Here is a 24,147-nt window from a genome sequence, read left to right as displayed (position 1 = left end):
AGCCCACATTTGACTCAAGCTTTGCCGAATTTGCAGATTCCCTGTCACGACTGAATAGATGTCTGCCTACTGCAGTTCAATATAGTGATGCTTTGTCTGACTGGTTTCCTTCCCTCCAGTTCCATTGTTCTTCTCTGTATCCCACTTGCGGCATGTGCATGTTTAGTTGGAATGAGAAAAAGGAGTCTTTGTTTTTATTTATGTTGTTCATCCCATTGATTTGAATTTATTCAATGCTCAGTACCTTAGAAAATTAAAACAATACAAATACAAATGTAATACACTTTGGAACTCCCTGGCAATTGACACCAGGCATGGGCCTTTGCTTCACTCTTTCTGGCTCCTGCTTAAAACATTTTTGTTTCAGCAAAAACAACAAATTTTTTTTTTTTACTTGTTCTGACATGTTTTTTAAAAGTTTTTTAACCATTTTTAAATGTTTTGGATTGTTTTAGACTTTGTTTCTTGACCATTTTAACATTTCTTGTAAACCTCCAAGAGGCTTATACATAAAATAGGGTTGCCATATTTCAAGAAATAAAAATCTGGACAGAAAAAGTTGTGCTTTCTTTGGGAAACTTGTTGTTGAGCTTTTTTGGGGATGTATGACAACCCTAACATAAATACAAATAAATAATAAAACAATACCAATCTCAAAAATCTAGCATAAAACATTACCAACATGAAAGTCCTAAAATGCAAGACAGCCCCATGGTCTGTTTCCCTTGTTGATTCAGCATCTTTCCCCTACCACAACAATCTTCTTTCCACTTGGTCATTTTCAGTTCTATCCAGTTGATAAAGGAGAAGGAGAAAGTTCTGCTCTTCTGATGGAAGAAGACTACCTAAGCTGTAAGGTGACCTGCTGCAGGGGAAGGAGACAATAAGAACTGACTGTCTGGGTTACCCTAGAGCCATCTGGTCTAGCATGTTGCTTCCAACAGTGGGCAGCTGAATGCCTCTATGGACACTTACCCAGGCCTTCCTCATCCTACAAACACAAGTGTGATGTAAGTTCTCTCCTACAGTCCTTCATATCATAAAGCAACCAGGATTAAGCTAAATAAAAAAATTCCTTCCAGTAGCACCTTAAAGACCAACTAAGTTAGTTCTTGGTATGAGCTTTCGTGTGCATGCACACTTCTTCAGAAGTGTATCTGAAGAAGTGTGCATGCACATGAAAGCTCATACCAAGAACTAACTTAGTTGGTCTTTAAGGTGCTACTGGAAGGAATTTTTTTATTTTGTTTTGACTATGGCAGACCAACACGGCTACCTATCTGTAACAGGTTTAAGCTGCAATTCAGAGGTGCAAATCTATTTACACAACCACCATTCACACCAGACATCTTCCACAGGCTTCCCTTTCAGCAGCTGCTCCCACCAGCACTGTAGCTGCTTTTCATATTGGCATGGGAAAGGCTATAAGGCTGGGTAGGGGACCTCAGGGCCACCTGCAGCCTGCTAAGCCTCTCTAACTGGCCAATGGGACTCTCAACAGGCCACTCCCACTCATTCAGGCCACACCCATCACTGGCTCCACTTTGCACCTTTCATGAGGGCTTTTTCCTGGCTGGAATGTCTCCTTGAACTCTGATCATGCTTCTTCCTTGCTTGGAGAACACAGAGGGGTGTGTGAGTGTGTTGAAACTAGCCTACTATACAAAGGTAAATTTTACATTAATTGCGCTGCCTACTTTTGGCCCTGGTCACACCGACCACTTGCATGTGGCCCCCAGATTTCCCAGATGGGAATGTGGTCCCAAGGCTGGAAAGTACCTTCCAAATACTCAGGATAACTGCCATAAGAATATAAGAAGAGCCTTTTGGGTCAGGCTAATGGCCCATCTAGTCCAGCATCCTGTTCTCACCGTGGTCAACCAGATATCTATATGGAAAACCCACAAACAGGACCTGTGCACAAGAGCATTTGACTCACCTGTGATTCCCAGCAACAGGTATGATGCCTCTGATAGTGGAAGTAGAACATAGCAAAGGAGCCTGGTAGCCACTGATAGCAATCCAAGTTGGCTCCTCCATCTGGTTTCAGTATACCACAAATATCAGAGCTGGTTCTCACATCACTTAATGTATGATGAGAAGTGGGGACCAAAACATCTGGAGGGCACTAGGTTGGGGAAGGCTTCTCTTCTGCCATTTGTTAAGGTAAAAATTAACATCCGGTCTGCAGAACTGAAGGCAAGGACATAAATTAAGTTGTAGAACATTTTTTCCACAAGAACTCTAATTTTGGTAACCCGACGTAAAGAATGCATCTCTTGATAGTAGGAGCCAGAGGAAAAGCCACTCAGAGTGTAAGAAATCTTGCAGATGGCACAGCAATGACTTTGACATGTAATCCAACACAGCATAAAACTAAATGAGTTCTGTGGGACTTTGAAATTATACTTCCATATGGCTGCTGTTAGAGTGAGTCACCAGAGACTGCCTTCAAGTTTTGTCGAACACTGCTTATAATAAAAGTTTATCATCTAAGAGAGAAAAGTAGATTACTACAATAATCTTTTAAAGGGAGGTGGAGTCTATTATCAAAGGAGTTCGGTTAAATATCCCTTGTTAACAATTGCCACTCAGCTGGGGACCCGGCCTTTGTGTCATGCAAATCCAGTTGTTAGTAGCAGCAGGTGGCAAAATTTGATCGAAGGACAACAGAGGGGCAGCTGTAGACAAAATAATGCAAAATGCAGCAGCAGTCGGAGGAGGAGGACACTCATCTGCAAAGTGTGCTAGTTCTGGCATCTGGATGCAATCTGTCTGGGAGATGCACCACTTTGCCGCCCTAAAATGAGACACCATCCAAGCACAGACAGGTGTTCTTTGCAGTATGGAAGAAGTAGGAAATTAAATCTTACTGGCAGCTGGATTCTAACTTCCCCCACTCCAGAATTTGCAACCTCACAAATTCCATTATGAGAGGGATTGAGGGTTGCATGCTGCCTTTATTTCCCTTCTTCAAAAATTCCCTTCAGAACTTCAGGAAGAGTGTATCCAGCTACTCACAGCCTGAGCAGCTAGTGTGCAGGGCTTCTTTTCACTGCACCTATTGATACATATGGAAGTGAGAGCTGGACCATAAAGAAGGCTGATCGCTGAAGAATTGATGCTTTTGAATTATGGTGCTGGAGGAGACTCTTGAGAGTCCCATGGACTGCAAGAAGATCAAACCTCTCCATTCTGAGGGAAATCAGCCCTGAATGCTCACTGGAAGGACAGATCGTGAAGCTGAGACTCCAATACTTTGGCCACCTCATGAGAAGAGAAGACTCCCTGGAAAAGACCCTGATGTTGGGAAAGATGGAGGGCACAAGGAGAAGGGGACGACAGAGGACGAGATGGTTGGACAGTGTTCTCAAAGTTACAAACATGAGTTTGACCAAACTGCGGGAGGCAGTGGAAGACAGGAGTGCCTGGTGTGCTCTGGTCCATGGGGTCACGAAGAGTCGGACACGACTAAACGACTAAACACAACAACAATTGATACATATAGATCACATGGGGGCAGCCATGGTTTTATTATGTTCAATTCCCCCAGGAGCAATGGAATGCCATCAGGTCTCCTTGCTCCAAGGAGACTTGTTCCATGTGATGGCAAGAAGCCCCATATGCTTGCCACTATGGCTGACTGGAAGGGGGAACAGAGATAATGTAAGCATTTTCAATTGTCTTTTAAATGTGTGTTTCCAGGTGGATTTTCATGGGTTTTCCATTAAATACCCACCTGGAAATTGGATAGACTTATTTCTATCCCCTCTGAGATCTGGGGTATACTGAACTTGAATGGGTCCATCCCACCCTCCCCTGGACAGACTCCAGTTTATCAACAGCCTTCTTAATATGTGGTGCCTGTAACTGGGCGCAGTTTAAAATGGGAGGTTGTAAAATCACAGTAAATGCTGCTGTATACTGAACTGCTACCTTGAAACCATGGCCTTGCCAATAATGCCACTAGGACAGGTCTTTAGGACAGAAGCCCAGGGCCCACCTCAGTGAGCAGGAAGGTCCCCAAATGAAGCAGGACTTACCACATTTTAAAGTAAGGCAAGTAATACACATTACCACCCAGAGAACCTCTTCCCCTCTTTGGTTAAGCCATAAAGTCCAGAGTCTAAAATGACCTACCTGCACCACAGGATCAAGCAAACAGACAGTGGGGATGGAATACCTGTGATGAAGGAAAAGGTGGTGGTCTCTATTTGATATACAGAAGCCAATTGGGTTACTAGTTAACATTGGTGATGGGGCAGTGTCCTCCATTGCACCAGGCTAATTTAGGGGTGTAGGGAAGAGCGCATGGCAAATACAGCTCAGTCAATGCTCACCACTCCACCTGGTGGCTGAAGTAGCATTGACATGAATCACAAGAGTGCATCCATGCATAGGCACACAAGATGCCTGATGGTGTTTGTAGCCTGGACTGGTTGTCTCTCTGTCATGTTTCCTAATGTATTTGACATGTTAAGAGAAGGCAATTAGGTTAGATAGCCAGACAACCTAGACTGGTTCAGGAGATTAGGAATGGCAGGTGCGGAGGCTCAGGGGAACCACTGGGGAAATTGCTACTGTTACCCCACCCACCAGCACCCCCTAACTAAGGTAGACACTCAATATACTGTGCGATCACTAGGGATCATTCATTGCATGCAGCGCTATTTCCATTCTACTGCAGTTTGTCTTCCATCAAAACCTACATTATTCCTCTGTGACTAAATTGCATAACTTACGTAATTAACTATGTAAGTTACCTGGTCATTGTCAATATGTTTTTCATCCCATTCATTTCAATGCAATGAAAGCACAATGCAAATGGGAATACACATTGTTTGTATTCACTAGACTGATTTCCATTCTGGACATGGGATGAATAAGTGCACATTGGCAATTTCTGCTTCCATTTCCGTCAGTATTCACCAGCATCCCAAGTGATCACCGTAAATGGCGGCACCAAAAGCAACATTTGAATGGCTTCTTCGCCTCCTTTGCTACCCACAGGGAGGCTGAAAATAAACTGGCATGTGAAGCTGTATTTCAGCAGGTGACCTCCTGTGCCCCCCTTTGGCTTAAAAACCCACCGGCAAAGAAAAAGAACATTGACTGCTGCAATCAGCTGAAACATTTCCAACGATAAAAAGTAATTATTCTCTATCAACTGGGAAGTGTAACTTTAGACAGCCGAGGACTTTACAGACCACCCTCTTATAATTGAAACACAGGGAAAGGGAGCCATCATGATGATTAATATAAATTCCTGCCAGAGGGACTCAGAAGAACTCCGCATGGGGTCAGGGACAAATTTTTATACCCAGAGCAATTGCAACGCTGTGAATGTTCATTTTGAACTTTGCAAGCTGAGCCTACAGATCTCTTTTATGGCCGCTCAGCCATTCCTTCTGCAAGAGTTTTGCATGGGCGTGTGTGTGTGTGTGTGTGTATCCACCTCTATTGCAAATCAGACAAGGAGGCAAAATACAAAATTAAGTGTAAGGTGCCTAGTGGTTCTCAAGATTCTTTTTGGTACTCCTGCAAACTTTGGTGTTTTTGCCATGCCTCACAATACCACCCTCTTGTGCATGGAAGGCACTGTTTTGGCTGCTTAAGCAATGACACTCACCCTGAGCAATGTAAATAGGCCGTTATGGTTGGGCCCAGAAGCTGCAGTGGATTAAGAGAAGCAAAACTATTCTGCATCTCCAAATGCTTACAAGGCCGCTGGAGAATAGTGAGCCTATCCTGGCAGTTATTGCTGTGGCATGCTAACAGCAGGCCACGTGTCATGGGACTGAAGAATACCATCAAATTTTAAATATCTCTACAGTCATATCTCTAGAGAGTCTGGCACTGTTTTCATTTCTGCAGACCTTCCTTTGACTTCGCAGTAACAAGAGGCTGGGATTCTCAGGGGAGCAATTGCTTCTTAAATGTCTGCCATTTCCAAATCTTCTCTGGATGGTAGTTTGTATTTAGCTAATTAATTTAGAGTTTGTACAGAACAAAACCCTGATCTCTGCTGCACCTTCGAGCATCCTCGGGAAGAATTGCGAACACAGTCCTTTCCCCCCAACCCCTTAAAACCATCATTCAACTTGCAGAAAGCAGCATAGAAGCAAATAAAGCACAGACAGCTCTGATAGTAAGGGAGATAAAGCAGCTCCTTAAACTCAACGGAAACCATCAATTTTGCAAAATCATCAGAATTTGTTTTAACACAGTTGTTGCGCGTGCATTATATATAGCAAATTGCAAACCTGATACGATATCGGGGAAAGCATATTGCTCTCTGCTCAGATAAACACATGAAATGATAACCCTTTTCATCAGGGAGGCAAATAAATACGGTGTGTGTATCTCTCAAACCATATATCCAGTTATTGACTAGGAATTATCAACAGCAGGTTATTTGTCCCAGAGGATCGCACGAAGCTTCCTTAGGGAGACTGTCCAGTTAGGGGACAGCCATAGTTCAGTCCTAGAGCTCATGTTTTGCTTGCAGAATGCACCAAATCAAATCCTCCACATCTCCACTTTTTAAAAAAGAAAGGAAACATTAAAAAAATAAAGGAGTAGGTATCAGTAAAAGCAGCCAGAGCAAAAAGGAAGCACTTGTAGCCAGGAAGTCAAAGAGGCATTTGACAGTAGACTGAGGTTCATCTAACAGAAAATACTCCTCTGGGCCTACTGGGCGCTGTCATGAGCGTTACATCCCCATATGACTGCTGGAGTTGTAAAGAGCCACAAACAAACACAACCCACCTACTATGGAGGTGCCCAGTTGTCAAAACCTTCTTGAAGGGAGTACAGACTAGAATTAATTTGGTCCTGGAGTATTGCATCCAGTTCTAGGCACCAGAGTTTAATAAGGGTATTGATATGTGCAGAGGAGGGTGACCAAGAAGATAAAAGGGTCCGGAAATCAAGCCTTATGAGGGAAACTTGAGGGAGTTGGGTATATTCAGCCTTGAGAAGAGAAGACTGAGAGGTGATGACTACCGTATCAAATATCTGAAGGGCCATCACATGGAAGCTGCAGCAAGCTTGTTTTCTGCTGCTCCGGAGGCTAGGACCCAAACCAATGAATTCTAATTGCAAAAAACTGAGATTCTGACAAAAAACAACAACAATAAGAACTTTCTGGTGGTAAGAACAATTTAACAGTGGAACGGACTCCCTCAGAAGGTGAACTCTTCTTCCTTGGAGGTTTTCAAGCAGTGGTTGGATGGCCACCTGTCAGGGACTCTTTAGACCAGGCACCCCTAAACTCAGCCCTCCAGCTGTTTGGGGACTACAATTCCCATCATCCCTGACCATTGGTCCTGTTAGCTAGGGATGATGGGAGTTGTAGTCCCAAAACAGCTGGAGGGTCAAGTTTGGGAATGCCTGCTTTAGACATTGCATGTAAATGGTTACCCTCAACATCGACTATGTTCATGCCTCTAAATCTAGGCTCTTCACAGAAACAGTATACCTACGGAAATGTTTATGGAGAGAAATATGTCTACAACCCAAAGGCAGCAACTATGCAGACATATTTCTCCCAAGTCACTAAAGCAATTAATTAGTCATAACACTAAATCATTAATGTATTCATTACCTCAAAAGTCAGGGGAATGATATCGGTGATGGTAAGGGTCATTTTGTATGCAAGTCATTAAGCCAAGCTAGACTCAGATCAAAAGGCTATCTCTTTCTAAAGTCCTTGGCCCAAATGCTTATCTGGAACATGGTCCAACAATGGCAAGCAAAGAGCTTTCATATTCCACCTCACTGTTTGCTGTTGTTATTCCCATATGTAGGTTCCGTAATTCCACATATACTTACCCAGGCCCTAATATTGTCTTCTGAGGCCCTTATTCAGTTACCTCTGTCAAAATGAAATCCACTATGTGGCTAGAACAGAGAAGGCCTTTTTAGTGTTGGCCCTGCAGCAATGGAACACACTCCCCAGAGAAGATCACCTGGCTTTTCCATTCATAAATATTTTAGTACTTGCTAGACTTGTTGTAATGATGCTATGGATTTATTCTGCTTTCACCCTGTTGCTGATTTTAGATTTTATTTTTATTTTCTATGGTTTGATTTTTATTTTTATTTTACTTGTAAGCTGCTTAGAAAACATTTGCAACTGGGTGGTATCAAATGATTGGACACATGGGAAAGCATACCCTCCAACATTTCTCTGATGAAAACAGGGACTTCTGATACCATAATGATAATCTTACTATTTATACTCCACACATCTTACTGGGTTGCCCCAGCCACTCTGGGCAGCTTCCAACATATATTAAAACATAATAAAACATTTCAAAGAAACTTCCCTATACAGGATTGCTTTCAGATGGCTCGGGGGTCGGATAACTCCATACCCTCCAACATTTTTCCAATGAAAATAGGGACATCCTAAGGAAAAGCAGGACATTCTGGGTTCAAATCAGAAACCAGGATGGCTTCTCTAAATCAGGGTTGTCCCTGGAAAATAGGGAAACTTGGAGGGTCTGAGAAAGCCTGTCAGAAGAAAAACGTCCTCCAAATCTTTCTGGAAAGTGCAGCTAGTGGGTGTCTGTCATTTCTTGACAGGGATGCTATTCCACAGAACAGGGCCAGCCACACTAAAAGCCCTGCTCCAAGTTGTTAGGGAGTGGGCTTCTGAAATCTGTGGAATGTGCAGAACAAGCTCTTTCACAGACTGCAGCGATCTTCTGAGTGTACAAGGCAGTCTCTCAAGTATCATTATAGTTATTGTTGTTGATGCTAATAATATAATAGGTAGATGCTACATCCTTTCAGTTTGAATTTAGAACACCAGACAGCAAGGAGGGTAATAAAAAGAGAGAGAAAGGGCTGGAGTATGAGCATGGAGGTTATTAGATGAAAAGCTTCCTTTGAAACAAATTATAACTTACAGCTTAGGCTCAACCCCAAATTATTGCCCTTTGCCAGAAAACAGTCTGTAAATGCAAGATGGGCCACCACCTCTGGAACAACCTGGCAATCAGTAAAATTGCTGTTCAGCTGAAATAAGCAGGCTGCATCACACTGGGAAACAGGAGGGTACATGGATTAGTCATCGGATGTGATGGGGAGAACCACCCCCATATGGATTTTATTTTTCCACTTTCCTAACAAGCATGCACCCCATCAGATCCTGAGCATGCAAGCGACTCTCAAAGAAATATTTGGGGTTGTAGCAGGCAGCTTGATGAAGATGTTGACCCAGTGTGTGGCAGCTGTGAAAAAAAGGCAAATTCCATTCCGTGCTAGGGATCATTAGGAACGGAACTGAAAATAAAGCTATTGATATCATAATACAGTTATACAACTCTGTGGTGCGACTGCACTTGGAACACTAGAATATTTGGAGTTTGGGCTGCCTCATCTCATTATGTTCTTATGTTTAATTCTTAAGACAGACCATGCTGTCTAGTTCCTTTCTTTAGAAGGGCAGGGTTAAATCCTACCTTGGCTGTGTGTGCCTGTTTTCAGTAGGGAACAGGGGTGCACAGCCAAAGCAGCAGAATTTAACCCTACTGATCAGCTTGTAAGCGGGGGTTAAATCATTTTGGCAGTATTCCATGAAAACACCAGCTAAACAAATGCTCCTCACCTACATTTTAGTAGGACTTTGCAGGACCTTCAATGAAGGGGGCAAACATTAGTTTTAGGAGTACCTTACACCTGACCTCCCAATGACATCAAGTGAGTTGATGGCTCTGCCTACCTCTCAGATATGGCCCACAAGACCAGTCCTGGTAAGGATCTGGCCCAGGGATGCAAACAGGTTCCCTGCCTCAAATTCAGACTTATTTGTTTATTTCACAAAATTTATATACTGCTTGATTGTAAAAAAAGCGCCTCACAGCAATTTACAATAAAGATGATGCAATAAACAATAAAATTACCAAGAAGAATTCATAACAATAATTTAAGACTTCCAGAAAGTTAAAATAACAATAAACTAAAAACAGATTAAAACTTGCAATACAATGAAAGGGTCTGCATGACATTAACAGGCAGGGAGTTCTGAAGTATAGATGCTGCCACACTAGAAGACTTAAGTTCTTACAAATGCAGAACAGGTATTATGTGGTAAAAGGTAAAGGGACCCCTGGCCATTAGCTCCAGTCACGGGTGATTCTGGGGTTGCGGCGCTCATCTCACTTTACTGGCCGAGGGAGCCGGTGTACAGCTTCTGGGTCATGTGGCCAGTACGATCGGCAAGCCCTAGGCTCTGTGGTTTAGACCACAGCGCCACCTACGTCCCATGTGGTAGCACTCTCCAAAAATCCTAAGACCTGCAGCCTTCACTTGGAAACAGCAGGAAGCCAGAACTCAAGCCACTCCGCTAGCAACCAGGCATTTCAGGTACTACTTGAACATTGCTTCCACTGGCATGTGTTTAATCAACACTGCGTTGGGTTTCCCCATTCTTGTCTCGGCATTTTCTAAAGTAATGTCAAACAGCAAGCCCTCGGATGCTTGGCAGAAGCTCTAAGCTAGACCCTATTAGAGATGTGGGAGAGGGGGAGCAGTTTCCAACCCCCCTGCTACTACATAAACCACAACAGGGAGTATTAACACAGGTAACGAATGTGTGAGCACAGCCAGAATGTAGGGGAGCTTGCAGGGCAGCAGCTGAAGAAGGAGCTAAAAGGGTTTTCTTGTGTGTGTGTTTCTTTGTGGCTGATTAGCTGCTCTCCCTGTGCAAAGGTCAGAGGGGGCAGGGTTTCTGTTGAGGCAGGTGATTAGCTGTGGGAGGAGCTTATCAGAGCTTGCAGGGCAGCGGCGTGCGCCTAGCGGCGCGCACAGTTTGATCCATTTTTTAGATTTAGGGGAGCTAGTCTCAAACGTTTGTTGGGGGAGACCTAGGGTTTTTTTGGGGGGGGGTATTTGTCCTGTCTGCACGCTTCTTATGATGGAGGACCGCTGTAGCCACCCCAACGACACGTTCTCAAGATGGAGAGTGAGGGAACAGCTGCAGTCGCCTGCAGCTCCTGCGCAATGCTTGCCATCTTGCCAAAGGTTGCAGGCAGCTTTACCTGCAGCAGTTGCATGTTGATTGCCCTCTTAAAAGACAAAGTCCAGCAACTGGAGGAACGTGTAACTACGCTCCAAAGAATTAGAGAGCTGGAGCTCTTCTTGGAAGTAACAGAGCACACTGTCTCCACCAAGGAGGAGACAGGGGACTCCCCTGAGAAGGAGGCTAGTTCACCAACACAGGAGCCAGATATATGGAGAAACGTGACTCAAAGAAGTAGGAGGCCCAGGGGTCGCTCTGATTGTTTAGAAATACACAATTGCTTTGAGGTCCTCTCCCCTAGCATGGAAGACGAAGAGCAGACTCCATTTGAGGATCTCTCCCTCATTACAGTCGATCAGGTATATGAAGACGAGCAGCAAAGTCAGTCCTCAGGGAATGTGCAGGCGACCTTGGAACGGACAGCTCACGGAAGAACCCCGACCAAACCTAAGAGGAGGCGTGTAGTGGTGATAGGGGATTCCCTACTGAGGGGAACAAAAGCAGTGATCTGTGGGCCTGACAAGATGTCTCGGGAAGTGTGCTGTCTCCCTGGGGCTAAGATCCAAGATGTAACTGAACGACTGCAAGGAATCATAAAACCCACTGACAAATACCCCTTCCTCTTGGTTCATGTGGGAACCAATGACACTGCAAGCAATAGCCTCCAGAAGATCAAAAGAGACTATGAGGCTCTGGGCAGGAAATTGAAGCAATTAAATGCACAAATTGTCATCTCATCTGTCCTCCCAGTTGAACGACGTGGCCCAGGGAGAGAGGGAAAAATAGCGGAAGTGAACAGCTGGCTTCGCAAATGGTGTAAACAGGAACGGTTTGGATTCTTAGATCACGGACTGCAGTTTCTTGAAGATGGACTTCTGGCAAGCGATGGGCTGCACCTCACAACGGTTGGGAGGAATGTTTTTGCCCCAAATCTCAGAAACCTCATCAGGAGGGCTTTAAACTGACTAATGTGGGGGAGGGAGTCAGTGCTCCTGAAGGTAGGAGTCTATCAATTGATGAAGATGATCATCCAAATGTCATAGACCAAATGGAGCAAACAGCAAGCAGACCTAGTGGTGGGAGGAAAAAATCCTTAAATAAGAGACACGGGGGAATGATTAATGGACTTCAATGTCTGTACACTAATGCGCATAGCATGGGAAATAAACAAGATGAGCTTGAGCTCTTGGTACAGCAAACTAAATATGACATAATAGGCATCACTGAAACCTGGTGGGATAAGTCCCACGACTGGAATGTAATAATGGAGGGATACAATCTATTTCAGAGAAACAGACCAGACAAGAAAGGAGGAGGAGTGGCGTTATATGTCAGGGATGTGTATACCTGTGAAGAGATCCAAGATTTAGAACCTCAAAGCCAAAGTGAGAGCATTTGGGTCAAAATTAAGGGAGAGAAGAATAACAGTGACCTCATTGTGGGAGTTTACTATAGATCCCCAAGGCAAACGGAGGACATAGATGATGCCTTCCTGGAACAAATGGCCAAGCATGCAAAAGGAAGGGAGATACTAGTAATGGGGGACTTCAATTACCCGGATATTTGCTGGATGTCAAACTCAGCCAAGAGCATAAGAGCCAAGAGATTCCTCACTGGCCTTGCAGACAACTTTGTTGTCCAGAAAGTGGGAGAAGCAACAAGAGGAACAGCCATTTTAGATCTGGTCCTAACCAATGTTGATGACCTGGTTAGTGGGGTAGAAGTGGAAGGATCATTCGGTGCGAGTGATCATGCTCTTCTGAAGTTTACTATACAGCGGAAAGGAGCAGCCAAGCATACTAGGACTCAATTTCTTGACTTTAAGAAAGCCGACTTCATAAAACTTAGGGAAGTGCTGGGTGAGATCCCATGGACAGTAATACTAAAAGGAAAGGGAGTTCATGATGGCTGGGAGTTTGTTAAGAGGGAGATAGTAAAAGCACAACTTCAGGCAATACCAATGAGACGGAAACATGGAAGGTGCCTAAAGAAGCCAGGGTGGCTATCTAAAGAACTTTTAACTGAGTTAAGATTTAAAAAGGATGTGTACAAAAAATGGAAAAGGGGGGAAACCACCAAAGAGGAATTCAAACAAATAGCCAACACGTGTAGACACAAAGTCAGAAAAGCTAAAGCACAGAATGAACTCAGGCTTGCTAGAGAGGTTAAAAGCAACAAAAAAGGCTTTTATGGGTATGTTCGTAGCAAAAGGAAGAACAAAGAAACAGTGGGGTCACTCAGAGGAGAAGATGGTGAAATGCAAACAGGGGACACAGAAAGGGCTGAACTCCTCAATGCCTTCTTTGCCTCAGTCTTCTCCGATAAAGAAAACAATGCCCGACCTGCAGAATTTGGAGCAAATGATTCAGCAGAGGAAACACAGCCCAGAATAACTAAGGAGATAGTACAAGAATACTTGGCTAGTTTAGATGTATTCAAGTCTCCAGGGCCAGATGAACTGCATCCAAGAGTATTAAAAGAACTGGCAGATGTGATCTTAGAACCACTGGCAGTCATCTTGGAGAATTCCTGGAGAACAGGCGAAGTCCCGGCAGACTGGAGGAGGGCAAATGTTGTCCCTATTTTCAAAAAGGGGAAAAGAGAGGACCCAAATAATTACCGCCCAGTCAGTCTGACATCAATACCAGGGAAGATTCTGGAGCAGATCATTAAGCAAACAGTCTGTGAGCACCTAGAAAGGAATGCTGTGATCACCAATAGTCAGCATGGATTTCTGAAAAATAAGTCATGTCAGACTAACCTGATCTCGTTTTTTGACAGAATTACAAGCCTGGTAGATGAAGGGAACGCAGTGGATGTAGCCTACCTTGATTTCAGCAAGGCATTTGACAAGGTGGCCCATGATATTCTTGTAAAGAAGCTGGTAAAATGCGGACTTGACTATGCTACGACTCAGTGGATTTGTAACTGGCTGACTGACCGAACCCAAAGGGTGCTCATCAATGGTTCCTCTTCATCCTGGAGAAGAGTGACTAGTGGGGTGCCACAGGGTTCTGTCTTGGGCCCGGTCTTATTCAACATCTTTATCAACGACTTGGATGATGGACTCAAGGGCATCCTGATCAAATTTGCAGATGACACCAAACTGGGAGGGGTGGCTAACACCCCAGAGGACAGGATCACACTTCAAAACGAGCTTGACAGATTAGAGAACTGGGCCAAAACAAACAAGATGAATTTGAACAGGGAGAAATGTAAAGTATTGCACTTGGGCAAAAAAAATGACAGGTACAAATACAAGATGGGTGACACCTGGCTTGAGAGCAGTACATGTGAAAAGGATCTAGGTGTCTTGGTTGACCACAAACTTGACATGAGCCAACAGTGTGACGCGGCAGCTAAAAAAGCCAATGCAATTCTGGGCTGCATCAATAGGAGTATAGCATCTAGATCAAGGGAAGTAATAGTGCCACTGTATTCTGCTCTGGTCAAACCTCACCTGGAGTACTGTGTCCAGTTCTGGGCACCACAGTTCAAGAAAGACACTGACAAACTGGAACGTGTCCAGAGGAGGGCAACCAAAATGGTCAAAGGCCTGGAAACGATGCCTTATGAGGAACGGCTAAGGGAGCTGGGCATGTTTAGCCTGGAGAAGAGGAGGTTAAGGGGTGATATGATAGTCATGTTCAAATATATAAAAGGATGTCACATAGAGGAGGGAGAAAGGTTGTTTTCTGCTGCTCCAGAGAAGCGGACACGGAGCAATGGTTCCAAACTACAAGAAAGAAGATTCCACCTAAACATTAGGAAGAACTTCCTGACAGTAAGAGCTGTTTGACAGTGGAATTAGCTGCCAAGGAGTGTGGTGGAGTCTCCTTCTTTGGAGGTCTTTAAGCAGAGGCTTGACAACCATATGTCAGGAGTGCTCTGGTGGTGTTTCCTGCTTGGCAGGGGGTTGGGCTCGATGGCCCTTGTGGTCTCTTCCAACTCTATGATTCTATGATTACCGGAGAAACACAAACAAGCATGAGTCATGTTTCTATAGCAACCGGAAGACGTGGGGAGAAGCTGATGGTTCATCATGGCAGGTGATAATCGACTAGAATTTCCTCTTTGCTGGGTCTCCTCTTTCAGAAGGTGGTGCATTGCTCAGAATTGACTATCTGGGCCCTGATACATCTTTGGTAGGAATGCCCCAAAGTTCAGGGGGTTTGACTCACTGTGTTTTCAATTATATCCGAGATTTTTGCACCAGGGTGGAGGCTGGGCTTACCTTCCTTTCCAATTCCAAAGGTCGAAATAAAGATCTTCCATGCAAGACTCTTGTCTGACACCTTCAGACTGTCACAAGCATGGGAATAGCACTTGACTGGAAGGCTGCAGAGGGACGTAATGTGTAAATGGTACGACAGAGTGTAGAACCTGCATTGGCAGACAAGCGTAAGCAAAAATCTAGAATGGTGAAACTACCAAAGACACATTTGAGACTGATTGGTTCTTCTTTATTTCTTTTATTAAATTCCAATCCAAGGAGTCCAGGCTTCCTGCTATTCAAAAGTCCTTCTGGAGGGGCTCTGTGGCTTGATGAAGTCATGTATAAGACATGGAAGAAAGGAGAAATTACAAAGGAAGGGTACATATGAGTAGTCAACAATTGAAGGGAAAAGGTCAGGTGGGCCTAAGCTCAAAATGAACGCAGGCTTGCAAAAGAGGTCAAAAATAATATTAAAAGGTTTATTCAGCTATGTTCGAAGCAAGCTGGAGAGCAAGCAAGTACTAGGTCCCTTGCGTGGAGAAGATGGAGAAATGCTATTGGATGACAGAGAGAAGGTGGAACTACTCAACCCCGACTTTGTCTCCGTCTTCACTAAACAGGAAAGGAATGTCCAACCTGGTGATATTGGAATAAATGGTGTAAGAAGGGAGCTGCAGCCCAAGTTAGGAAAAGAGGTAGTAAGGGAAGACCTAGCTACTTTAAATGAATTCAGATCTCCAGGTCCTGATGAGCTGCATCCAAGGGCACTAAAGGAGCTTGCGGATGTAATCTCAGAGCCTTTGTCTGTGATCTTTGAGAATTCTTGGAGAACAGATCAGGTCCCAGCAGACTGGAGGCAGGCAACTGTTGTCCCCATCTTCAAAAAGAGGGGAAAAGAAGACCCAGGTAACTACTGTGCACTTGACATTGATACCTGGATATGTCCTACAATTCCAGGTTCAGGTTTCTGCTCAGCTCTGAATTTCAGTGGTTGGCTTTGGGCCAGTCGCTGTTAGCTCAACATAGCCTTACCTTAGACTAGCCTACTTGTCAGGGCTGTTGTGAGCATAAACTGAAGCTTGGAAGAATGGTAAAACACTAGATCAAGATAATAATAATAATAATAATAATAATAATAATAATAATAATAATAATTTAAATAAAACTTGTAGAAAGGATGCCCACCATTGAGCATCAATGCTCCATTCATTTCGGGGATGGCAGGGAAGCTTTCACAGGAATCCCAAAAATAAAGCAATGACAACGATTCATAGATTTAGTCAAGCAGGTTAGTACAGGTAGGATATGTAAATAAACAGAACAAAAACTGAATGAGGCATAAGATAAATCATGCACTCCAAAAGTCGTGAGCCAGCCAGGAAGCATGAAATGCAGAGAAGAATTAAAGAATGAGGGTGGGGTGGGGTTCTGCTATGGTCTGGCTGCTGATCTTTGATCTATGAATTTCTGGCAAGGGTAGAAGTAATTATCTGAAGCTAGAATCAAATTTCATTTCTGATCCAAAGGTGGCAGTGCCTGCTAACGTGATGGGAAACCCTAATGAGCAGCCCATCAGGTTATGGAAGGTATTATCTTGTGGAACGATCTTCTCCTTGGGTAAATCCAATCAGTGACAAGACCATTTTGTCACTGGAAGTGTGTTATGGAGACCGACGGAGAGAAAATGCAATGTTCCAGATTCTAGTACAAAATCACAGGAGCTGACATCTGTGTAATAGGGGTATTTTTATTTTAAAAACAAGTAGAACTTCCAAAAGAAGTAATAGAAATTGAATCTTAAATTCACTTTTTAGTCTGTCCGCAAACTGGAAATAAGAAAGGAACTTATTGTAAGTGCTATAAAGAAGAAAAATGTTTATGGGTGCATGAATTTGGGGGATGGGGTGATGATAACCTGGCATAGATACAACAGATCTATTTGTCATGCATACTTTGCAATGACCAAGAGATCTGGAGAATGAAAGGGAGCAGAAAGGGATGTGGGTACCAGCACCATCCCAGAATTTTAGAGTTGGAAGTGCCCAGGGAGGACATTTCGTCTAGTCTCCTACTCAGTGCAGGAATCTTGCAAACCACAAAGTACTGCCTCACCTTAGAAAGGATATTGTGGAGGTGGAAGAAGGTTCAGAAAAGGGAAACCAAAATGATCCAGGAGATGGAGTATCTTCACTTTGAGGAAAGGTCACAACTTTTTTAGTTTAAAGAAAACCTGAGTAAGAGATGACATGTTCAAAGTGTGTACAATTATGTATTGTATGGAGAAAGTGGAAAGTCCCTCCCCCAACACTGGAACTCATGGACAGCCAATGAAACTGAATGTTGGCAGATTCTGGGCAGAGAAAAGGAAGTACTTCATCACACAGCACATAGTTCAGCTATGGAACTCATCCCTCCAGGAGGCAGTATGGCCCCTAACATGGATGGTTTTAAAAGAGGGTTAGACAAGTTCATGGAGGGAAAGACTATTGATGGCTACGAGCCATGATGGCTATGTCGGAATCTCCGCACGACCGAGCTGCTCCTCCGGTCGAGTCTTTGGAATCTCCTCCGATGGTGATTAATGACCTAAGCCTTTGATGAGGCTCCAGGCACATTCCCATTACGCAGAGTATACAAACAGCAGCAGAAGGATGAGAAATGTGTGCTACATCGCTATGATTTATTTCTAACTACGCAGACAGAAAAGAATATACACCCTCTCTCTGTGAAAGGCAGAGAGCAACTGGAACAAAGAAAACAGGAAACCAGTAACATCAACATCCATCTCCCGTGTGACTCCCAACAGTCTGGAATGTAAACAGAGTCTTGTGACTCCAAGAACTGCATAGTGGCATAACAGAAACCTAACAGGCTATGCTCTGCCTCCACAGTTGGAGGCATTAATGCTTCTGAATTTCCACAGTTTCTGGGAATTAGAAGTGGGGAGAGTGCTGTTGAACTCAGGATCTGTTTGAATGTTTCTCACAGGCATCTGGTTGGCCACTGTGAGAACAGGATGTTGGACCAGATGGGCCACTGACTCATCACGTTCTTAATACTTTTTGCAGGTGGCCATTAAGCCTTTGCTCAAATACCTCCAGTTGAGGAGAGCACACCACCTCAAGATACCACAATATGCATGGGAACAAAAAGACGAGGATCTGCTGTGAGATGAAGGAGCACTGATCCTGCCATCTGCCTGATCAACCATCAAACCTAGTGGGAGACAAACCTAAGCTGAAGCAGTCGTTATCTGACTACTACACGGACTGGATGCTTTGAAACCATCTGTGCAATGAGCCAGGCAGCTATGCTCTAATTGGCACATATTTCTTTCCATTAAAGCCCGCTCCCTAAGTTTAAAAATGAGTCCTGGTTCCCCCTGAAATATGCAAGACTCTTGTCCCTGCACTTGGGGAAAACTATAAGGACGTCATTGCACACGGACCAACACTCTTGCTGTGTTGCTAACTGGAGATGTTAATTAGGCATGTCTTTTTTTTTTTGCATACATTATTGATAAAAAAAAATTAAGCTGTTGGAAGCAGATGCCTTACCCAGCCCCAGCAAGTGAAGCAGTTCCTAAAGATATGTGGGTCTCCTTCCTGCCAAGATATACATAATCACATTTTTTGGATCTTCATGACAGTTTTTCAACAAAATACCAAATTGGTTTAGAGGAGGCTGGGAGCAGATGCCCACATTGCATCCTTAAATGAATGCTGTTTTGATAAAAATGTTTTATCTTCCTGACCCAGAAACACATGCATGTCCTGTACCAAGATAAGGAGTTGTGTTGTCAAGGGGCCTACTTGCAAATCTCTTACAGAAGCAGGAACTGACTGGTTGACAATCAGCTGCAGGAACACAAGGATAATCCGGGGGTAAACTGAGGAGGGCGGGTGATCTAACAATAAAGCATCAAGGTAATTGCTCTTGCCCTTCTGTTTGCAATCCCTGGCACACAGTCAGGGCTGGTCTGAGCAACTCACACCCTTGGGCAGCTTCTGGAGTCCTTGTGTCATGTCTCTGGTAGAAGAGTCCTCAGCAGAGGAGCACCAGGAGGACCCAGCCTTTCACCAAGTCCTGGATCAAGCTCCATCTGGGAGTGAGAAGCCAGGATGAGGTCAAGATTTTCCACTTGATTTTTAAAGCACTGCCTTTTCCTCAGACTTGGGAACCATTTGGCCTTGATGTCAAAGGCTGAACTGGCCCTGGGTCCAGACACTGACTCCTCAGACATCTTTCCTCAGAGAGCCAGTGTGGTGTAGTGGTTAAGAGGGGTGGACTCATAATCTGGGGAACCGGGTTCGCTTCCCTGCTCCTCCACATGCAGCTGCTGGGTGACCTTGGGCCAGTCACACTTCTCTGAAGTCTCTCAGCCCCACTCACCTCACAGAGTGTTTGTTATGGGAGAGGAAGGGAAAGGAGAATGTTAGCCGCTTTGAGACTCCTTAGGGTAGTGATAAAGCGGGATATCAAATCCAAACTCTTCTTCTTCATCTTCTTCTTCTTCTCAGTCTGTTTGCAAGATCCTGCCCCCAGATGGATCTTGCTGTAAGGCCAGAGATTCCTCTGACAAGTGATTGGAGAGATAGGTTTGGAAGAGAGATTCTTACACTTTCATAGCACAGCTAAGCACAACGGTGATTGCTACCAAACACATTTAGACTTGGTTAGATTTGTATCTGCCCTCATCCACCTTGAAACAAACATTCCCCACATAAAACACTTAGACTAGAATAAATCACAGACATTTAGCTTTGCAAATAAGCGACTGCTTTACTCACAGAGTTTCTAGACATTACAACAAACAAGTCTTCATCTGCTGGCAGTAAAATGAAGATGAAAAAGGTTCCAAATGATTTAAAAAGAAAAGTGCTTGGTTTCCTTGCAAAAGGATCATGCAACCTTTGGTTTAGCAAAGATGCAGGCTTTAAAATCTCATTTTAGAAAGATTCAGTTCACTTTCAGGGCTTGTTCCAGGAAGTGCAAAGAGTAAAAGACTCAGAAGTGGGGGAATGGATTGGGGGAACAGAGACTGCTGCGAGCCTGCCAAGCCACACCCACTCTGGTAACTTGAGCTCAGGGCTCAAGTTAACCCTTTCATGCATGCAAGGGTGAGTCAGTAATTGCATATTACAACAACGAGGACTTGCCCAGGTGAGTCATGACACAAAATAACTATATCCTTCTCTTTCCCAGTATTCAGAGGCACCCTGCCTACTAGTAATTGCATAGAATCAACAGGACTAGTAGCCACTGATAGCTTTGTCCTTCATACATTTGGAAAATTCCATTTGATATACCAACTAAGCTGGTGGGAAATCACAACACCTTGTGATGTCGTGATTCTGGAAACCTATTCCAGAAGTTCATAATGCACTATGTCAGATGCGGGGAACTTTTGTCCCTCCAGTTGTTGCTGTACAACTCCCATCATCCCCAGCCATTGGCCATGCTTATAGCTGTGGTTCAGCAACATGTGGAGGACCAAAGATTTCCCATTCCTGCACTATATGAAGAAGTATTTTCTCTCATCTGCCCTGCATCTCCTGCTAATCAGCTCCACTGGATGTTCCCTTTGAACATTAGAACATAAGAAGAGCCTGCTGGATCAGGCCAATAACCCATGTAGTCTAGCATCTTGTTCTCACAGCGGCCAACCAGATGCATGTGGGAAACCAGCAATCAGGACCCAAGCACAAGAACACTCTCCCCTCCTGTGTTTTCCAGAAGCTGGTAAGCAGAAGAGTTATTTCCTCCAGCTGTGGAAGTAAAGCATAGCCGTCATGCCTAGTAAACACAGATAGTCCTGGTTGCTATTTACTTGGGCAAAATTGTGTGTGTACACATACTCTCTCACACACATGTCCCTATTTTTGGATGCTCCTTGTGAGTGTAGATATGGGTGTTGTCAGGATGACCTTCCACACTTCAGCTGCACTGGCTCCCGGTGGAGTACAGGGTCAGGTTTAAGGTGCTGGTTTTAACCTTTAAAGCCCTATACAGCCTAGGACCCTCGTACCTACAGGACCGCCTCTCCACGGAGGACCTTACAGTCTTCAAATAAAAACATCTTGGAGATCCCGGGCCACAGGGAGGTTAGGCTGGCCTCAACCAGAGCCAGGGCTTTTTCAGCTGTGGCCCCGATCTGGTGGAACGCTCTGTCACAAGAGACTAGGGCCCTGCGGAACTTGACATCTTTCCGCAGGGCCTGCAAGATGGAGCTGTCCACCAGGCCTTTGGCCAAGGCACAGTCTGACCTCCTCCTTCGGTAATCCTCATAGAACTCTAGCCCAATGGTTGCCATTAATTTGATTCTGAATTGATTTTAGAATGTATTTTAATTAACTGACTGTGTGATTTTATGTACACTGTGCTATTTTTACTTGTTGTTAGCCACTCTGAGCCCGGCTTTGGCCAGGGAGGGCGGGATATAAATAAAAATTTATTATTATAAAAATTTACCCCTTCTCAGTTTTTATTTTTCCTGTTTTGCTTATGAGGAATAGATTCAAATATAATGCTTGAGATCTTTATTCACAACATCCAATCATATTCCCAGCATATATATTTTTCTGCCTCTTTCCTCACCCCCTTCCTTCCCAACTACTGGGACATGCTAAGGACAAACTTCCTAAACATAAACTCATAATAACAGAATGCAACCCAAATGCTTTGTGGATTTTGTCCGTCCTTTGCAACACTAAAGAGGTGACTCCCCTAAGACTCTAAGCCCTCTGCTCCTAATTATCAACTTGCTAATTAGAATCATAATTCAATGACATGTCATCTGCCAATCCTAGCTGCTGCAGTCCAAATCTGGTATTTTGCTTACCAAGGGAGAAGGAGAGTTGGCCCCGTGGTTTGCCCAAACTTGCCTCCTCCATGTCTCTGGGATCTGACAACATTAGCAACCAAACTGACATTTCCTTTCATGCTTTGGCAAGCTTGAATATTTCATGGAAATAATAAACTAGGTAGGCCATTTGCAAGGAAATATGATAAGAAAAGCAAGCACTCAGTGAAGAGAATCGTAATTTCTGACAGTAATGTGTATTGCAATGAAAACACTCCTATTTCCGACAAGAAGGGGAGGGAGGGGGGACCCTTCTTATGAATCTTCGTAAATGAGAAATATTTCATGCATGACAGAATTCATTCTATGCAGATTGTATTAAAAACACTGCCTTCTATTCTTTTTTTTTCTTTTTGTGACATGGGAAGCAATAAAAGCAAATTTTAAAAATATGATTTGCTATTAGGGGCTAACAGCAAAATTGTCAACACATCAAATCATCTCCTTCCCCGTTTTTAAAGCATGTTGTTGGGTGGTGTGCAGATGTCAATGTGCATAATAGCACGTGGCATTTAACCCCAGCTGAAGAGCTGGCTTGTAGTTATTTTATTGTGATAGTCAAAGAGAGGGGTCAGTGGAATTCTTGCATTCAACAACAGTATTGCACTATGGACATTCTTTCCCAGCTCCAAAACTGGGTAGAAAGGAAGTTTCCGTCAAAGAAATATATATACACATACACAATTTTTCATTGTTTTTTAAACAGACGCAATAACCATTAAACACTTATCTAGCAACACATCTAATGATGTTTGTTTTACCCATTTTCTCTAGATATACTTTTGTTATATTTGTAATTGTCTTTTTGTGTGCGTTGTAAGCCACCTTGAGCATGGTTTGAATTATGGGAAGGCAACATACAAATAAAACGATGTGTGTGCATGCATGTAGGCAAGGCAGTCATGCTCAGCTGTCTTATTCTGAGTCATATCATTGGTCCATCCAGCAACATTATCTAGCAGAAGCGTTCCAGGGCTTCAGACCAGATTCCTTCCCTGCCTATGCTTGAGACTGGACCTGAAACCTTCTGCATGCAAAGGATGTGTTATGAAGGCCCCTTCATACAAACAAGCATAGTGGACTTTGCATGGAGCAGACATTTGTAATTCATCCATGTCATACAAAATCCTGGTGTGCCACGAGGACAGCATGGGTATGTTATGATTAACATTTTATTACTAATAATATAATTATTAATATGGTTATTATTTACCCACACTTTACCCCAAGGTCCCAGGGTCAGGTTGCAACAATTAAAACACAATATTAAAAACAGGACAAAACACTATACAGTCATATAACAGACTCTCCAAGGGTCCCTATTTTCAAGGGACGTCCTTGATTTAGAGAAACCGTCCCGGTTTCTGATTTGATCCCGGTATGCCCTGCTTTTCCTTAGGACGTCCCTATTTTCATTGGAGAAATGCTGGAGGAAATGGTGTTATTTGACTCCCAAGCTGTCTGGAGGCAATCCCTGTATAGGGGCAACCCAGTAGGCTGTGTGGGATATAAATAGTAAAATTTTCATTTATGGAATGGGACGTCCCTATTTTCATTGGAGAAATGTTGGAGGGTATGATATGAATAAGGTGGATCCTAAAAATATACATCTCAGGTGTCAAAGGCCATGGTGTCTTCAGCATTCATAATGTATAATGAAGGTGCCAGATGGACCTCTGTGAGGGCAGAGTTCCAAAACTTAGGGGCTGCCACAGAGAAGGCCCTCTCCTGGGATGTCTCTATCTTCCTAGCTTCTGAGGGTGGTAGAACAACAAAGATGGCCTCCTCCATCTATTCTCCAAGATGGTTTGTAGGGAATTGGGCTACCCACCCCATATAATAAGGGATTGTGCCATATTTCAATGTAAAATGCTATGTACTGTATTGACTCAATACAGGGTGCAGTTTGTCCACTTTGCTGCGTTCTCTCATGCTCTCTCACTCCCCCACCCTTTTGGACAAGTTAGGGATCCTATCAAAATGCCCTGAGACATTTTGGACCAACTGAAGTGTCTTCATGAGGAATAAATGCAGATTCAG

At 43.8% G+C, this 24,147-nt stretch overlaps 1 long non-coding RNA gene across 1 annotated transcript; it reads right to left on the bottom strand.

Annotated features, from left to right (window-relative positions):
- Positions 1-20,223, bottom strand: LOC309346528. Its single transcript, XR_014158672.1, has 3 exons — positions 20,036-20,223; positions 1,940-2,193; positions 1-244 (listed from the first exon to the last, which is right to left on the bottom strand). It is a non-coding gene; the product is annotated as an uncharacterized lncRNA (long non-coding RNA).
- Between the last annotated feature and the right edge of the window lie 3,924 nt (positions 20,224-24,147).

This window comes from Podarcis erhardii (genome assembly GCF_964252035.2).
Source record: "Podarcis erhardii genome assembly, chromosome: 7".
Taxonomy (NCBI): Eukaryota; Metazoa; Chordata; class Lepidosauria; order Squamata; family Lacertidae; genus Podarcis; species Podarcis erhardii.
The sequence above is the reverse complement of the archived record's forward strand: the minus strand, read 5'-3'. Positions and strand labels throughout refer to the sequence as shown.